The 5000-nt window shown below is 58.2% G+C and overlaps 2 non-coding genes across 2 annotated transcripts; both read right to left on the bottom strand.

The window, feature by feature from the left end:
* Window positions 1-372: 372 nt before the first annotated feature.
* Window positions 373-527, bottom strand: LOC124187617. The gene has a single exon (XR_006872109.1). It is a non-coding gene; the product is annotated as a 5.8S ribosomal RNA (ribosomal RNA).
* An 845-nt stretch (window positions 528-1372) lies between these two features.
* On the bottom strand, window positions 1373-3287 carry LOC124187620. Its single transcript, XR_006872112.1, has one exon. It is a non-coding gene; the product is annotated as a small subunit ribosomal RNA (ribosomal RNA).
* Window positions 3288-5000: the final 1713 nt, after the last annotated feature.

Below are 5000 nucleotides of genomic sequence, written 5' to 3'. Positions count from 1 at the left end.
CACGCTTGCCGTACGGGAGACTCGAGAGCCCCCCGCGGCGAAACGTGAAACGGAACTTGTTCACATGAGCGGCAAACCGACCGCGCGCGGTCTGTGTGTCGCCGTGCCGAATTCGTTCGTTCTCTCGACTATCGCTAGCACCGGAACGTGACGAACGGCAGCGACAGCTCGACCCCCCGCGATCTGCGGCGACGCGTCGTGACCGTGACATACGTGTTCGTTTGAGGCGACGCGACCCGTTGCCGCGCGACCGGCGCGCGACACGGGCTGCGAACGCCCAGTCATTCGCTCGCGAAGGCACGGAGCGCTAATCCCCCCGGGGGGGGGGTTTTCGCAGCACCGTTGCCGACGGAGCAGTCTGTCGTTGTTAAACGACCCTCAGCCAGGCGTGGTCCGGGAATTGTATCCGTGGACCGCAATGTGCGTTCGAAATGTCGATGTTCATGTGTCCTGCAGTTCACAAGTTGACGCGCAATTAGCTGCGTTCTTCATCGACCCACGAGCCAAGTGATCCACCGTTCAGGGTAATCATATATGTGAATTTTGCATTAAAAATGCTAAAATTACGGTTGTTACCGGCTTTCTGTGGTCGTGAGCGCGGCGCCGCGTGCGTCAGCCCTTGCGCGGTTGCGCGCGGGAAGGAACGCGCGCCGCGCGTCAAATTTCGTTCGTGCGATAGTTCAAGAGCCGACGTCGCCTCGAGTTCACGGGTCGTCTCCGCCGGGATGAACCGGCGCCGGACCCGATCGGCTCGCAATGCAAACGATTGACGGCGGACGGCAGTGGGCCGCGTCAGCGAGTCCCGGGCATCGCTGCCCTCGACGCTGACGCGAGCTTCCTCGTACGGGCGAAAATTCTCTTCGTAGCCTACCGCGTTCGCGGCCTGCGTCCGGGGTGTAACGGCGTTGCACCGAGGACACCCGGGCGCAGACAGGCTGCCCGCGAAGAAGCGCTGAGACCAGCTTCGCACGTCTCTCTCGTACGACCTGACCGGGTCGAACGAGTCGAGGCGGACCGCGGAGCGGTCCCCCTCTCGGCACCGAGTCGGCCGGAGGCGCGAACGACCCGCCGCTGCTCCGCGCTGGACGCGGAGCGACGGGTCGACCGCCTCGGCGCGAGTCGGTCGTCGGGCGGTTTTAGCCGGCGACTGCGCTCGTCGCGACCGCGGCGAACGCCGGACCCATCGGATCCGGCGTCAGCACCGCGTTCGTTGTCACGACGATTGTGTTGCGCGCCGCGGCAACCGGGCCCGACCGTTACGTCGTTCAAAGTTTTGTGTAATTTTGTTCGCGACACGTGGGCGTGACACGCCGCTCTCGCGGCGAGACAGCCCCGCGCGCTTACGAGTCGCTGCTTCGGCAGTACGAAACGTTAATGATCCTTCCGCAGGTTCACCTACGGAAACCTTGTTACGACTTTTACTTCCTCTAAATGATCAAGTTTGGTCATCTTCCCGGCAACATCGGCAATGCCGAGACATTGCCGCGTACCAGTCCGAAGACCTCACTAAATCATTCAATCGGTAGTAGCGACGGGCGGTGTGTACAAAGGGCAGGGACGTAATCAACGCGAGCTTATGACTCGCGCTTACTGGGAATTCCTCGTTCATGGGGAATAATTGCAAGCCCCAATCCCTAGCACGAAGGAGGTTCAGCGGGTTACCCGGGCCTTTCGGCCAGGGAAGACACGCTGATTCCTTCAGTGTAGCGCGCGTGCGGCCCCAGAACATCTAAGGGCATCACAGACCTGTTATTGCTCAATCTCGTGCGGCTAGAAGCCGCCTGTCCCTCTAAGAAGATTTATTTGTACGCCGGTAGTAAAAACCGCCCGACCGAGGCCGGGGGCCCTTCGAGATACCGGAAGGTACGCCTATTTAGCAGGCTAGAGTCTCGTTCGTTATCGGAATTAACCAGACAAATCGCTCCACCAACTAAGAACGGCCATGCACCACCACCCACCGAATCAAGAAAGAGCTCTCAATCTGTCAATCCTTCCGGTGTCCGGGCCTGGTGAGGTTTCCCGTGTTGAGTCAAATTAAGCCGCAGGCTCCACTCCTGGTGGTGCCCTTCCGTCAATTCCTTTAAGTTTCAGCTTTGCAACCATACTTCCCCCGGAACCCAAAAGCTTTGGTTTCCCGGAAGCTGCCCGCCGAGTCATCGGAGGAACTTCGGCGGATCGCTAGCTGGCATCGTTTATGGTTAGAACTAGGGCGGTATCTGATCGCCTTCGAACCTCTAACTTTCGTTCTTGATTAAAGAAAACATTTTTGGCAAATGCTTTCGCTTCTGTCCGTCTTGCGACGATCCAAGAATTTCACCTCTAACGTCGCAATACGAATGCCCCCATCTGTCCCTATTAATCATTACCTCGGGGTTCCGAAAACCAACAAAATAGAACCGAGGTCCTATTCCATTATTCCATGCACACAGTATTCAGGCGAAAATAGCCTGCTTTAAGCACTCTAATTTGTTCAAAGTAAACGTACCGGCCCACCTCGACACTCAGTGAAGAGCACCGCGATGGGATATTAGTTGGGCCGCCCCGGAGGGCTAAGCCCACCGGTAGGACGTCCCACAATCATGCCAGTTAGACACCGCGAGCGGTGAACCGACAGCGTGGGACACAGATTCAACTACGACTTTTTAACCGCAACAACTTTAATATACGCTATTGGAGCTGGAATTACCGCGGCTGCTGGCACCAGACTTGCCTCCAATGGATCCTCGTTAAAGGATTTAAAGTGTACTCATTCCGATTACGGGGCCTCGGATGAGTCCCGTATCGTTATTTTTCGTCACTACCTCCCCGTGCCGGGAGTGGGTAATTTGCGCGCCTGCTGCCTTCCTTGGATGTGGTAGCCGTTTCTCAGGCTCCCCTCTCCGGAATCGAACCCTGATTCCCCGTTACCCGTTACAACCATGGTAGGCGCAGAGCCTACCATCGACAGTTGATAAGGCAGACATTTGAAAGAAGCGTCGCCGGTACGAGACCGTGCGATCAGCCCAAAAGTTATTCAGAGTCACCAAGGTAAACGGCGGACGGGACGTACCCGCCGCCGATTGGTTTTGATCTAATAAAAGCATTCCTTCCATCTCTGGTCGGAACTCTGTTTGCATGTATTAGCTCTAGAATTACCACAGTTATCCAAGTAAATGTGTGTACGATCTAAGAAACCATAACTGATTTAATGAGCCATTCGCGGTTTCACCTTAATTTGGCTTGCACTGAGACATGCATGGCTTAATCTTTGAGACAAGCATATGACTACTGGCAGGATCAACCAGGGAGCTTCGATACAAAATACTCGGCTCGGACGTGCGCCACCCATCGCCGACCGGGTCTCGTAGCCCGGTCGGCCGCGCGTCTACTGTGTGTTTCGGGACTGCACGCAGGCAGCCCCGGTTCCGTGTGCCGCCACCCTCGACACTCGGCTTATAAGCGTTCGAACGATCTCCCGTACCCGTCGGCTAGATTGAAAGCGTCTGGGATACGTTGTTATAACGTCTCTGGTCTTTGAGTGTACGCTCGGAAAGAAGCGAGTTGACGCGTGCGTTGGAGCGTTCAGCCTTCCGTGTTTCACGGAGAGCCGAACTTCTTGGTACCCGCGTCAAGGGCCATTCGGTCTGAGACACCGACCCGCGGTAATGCAGTGACGATAGATGAAACAACGCGAGTCGCGTAGTTTCTTTGGTACGAGGCACGGAACGGTCCGCGAACGCCCGCTCCTGGTCTACGCCGACGTACGTATCGTGCTCGAGCACGTACCGGTACGGCGTAGCAGGCGGACGACGGGAGACCGGCCCGACCGACTCGCTCCTCTTACTAGTAGGAGCCTGGCCGCTAGGACGTCGGCGCCGGTACGGTGGTAGCACGGTCGGCTTACGGGGCGAAACCTCCGCGGGCTATCGAAAAAATTTTGAACTCCGGGAACTTTGTCGAAATTAACCGAGGCTCATTTGACGATGTTCCGACAGGCTCCCGGCCCGGATCGACTCCGGGACGCCGCGCATCGCCTTTCGGTCGACTCGGACCGAAATTTTTACAAGTCCCGTCGGCCCGTATCGACTCCGGGACGCCGCGCATCGCCTTTCGGTCGACTCGGACCGTAATTTTTACAAGTCCCGTCGGCCCGTATCGACTCCGGGGACGCCGCGCATCGCCTTTTCGGTCGACTCGGACCGTAATTTTTACAAGTCCCCGTCGGCCCGTATCGACTCCGGGACGCCGCGCATCGCCTTTCGGTCGACTCGGACCGAAATTTTTACAAGTCCCGTCGGCCCGTATCGACTCCGGGACGCCGCGCATCGCCTTTCGGTCGACTCGGACCGAAATTCTCACAAGTCCCGTCGGCCCGTATCGACTCCGGGACGCCGCGCATCGCCTTTCGGTCGACTCGGACCGAAATTCTTACAAGTCCCGTCGGCCCGTATCGACTCCGGGACGCCGCGCATCGCCTCTCGGTCGACTCGGACCGAAATTTTCACAAGTCCCGTCGGCCCGTATCGACTCCGGGACGCCGCGCATCGCCTTTCGGTCGACTCGGACCGTAATTTTTACAAGTCCCGTCGGCCCGTATCGACTCCGGGACGCCGCGCATCGCCTTTCGGTCGACTCGGACCGTAATTTTTACAAGTCCCGTCGGCCCGTATCGACTCCGGGACGCCGCGCATCGCCTTTCGGTCGACTCGGACCGTAATTTTTACAAGTCCCGTCGGCCCGTATCGACTCCGGGACGCCGCGCATCGCCTTTCGGTCGACTCGGACCGAAATTTTTACAAGTCCCGTCGGCCCGTATCGACTCCGGGACGCCGCGCATCGCCTCTCGGTCGACTCGGACCGAAATTTTCACAAGTCCCGTCGGCCCGTATCGACTCCGGGACGCCGCGCATCGCCTCTCGGTCGACTCGGAACGAAACTTCATCGAGTCCCGTCGGCCCGTATAGACTCCGGGACGCCGCGCATCGCCTTTCGCTCGTCTCGAACCGAAATTTTCACAAGTC

This window comes from Neodiprion fabricii, unplaced genomic scaffold (assembly GCF_021155785.1).
Source record: "Neodiprion fabricii isolate iyNeoFabr1 unplaced genomic scaffold, iyNeoFabr1.1 ptg000090l, whole genome shotgun sequence".
Taxonomy (NCBI): domain Eukaryota; kingdom Metazoa; phylum Arthropoda; class Insecta; order Hymenoptera; family Diprionidae; genus Neodiprion; species Neodiprion fabricii.
The sequence above is the reverse complement of the archived record's forward strand: the minus strand, read 5'-3'. Positions and strand labels throughout refer to the sequence as shown.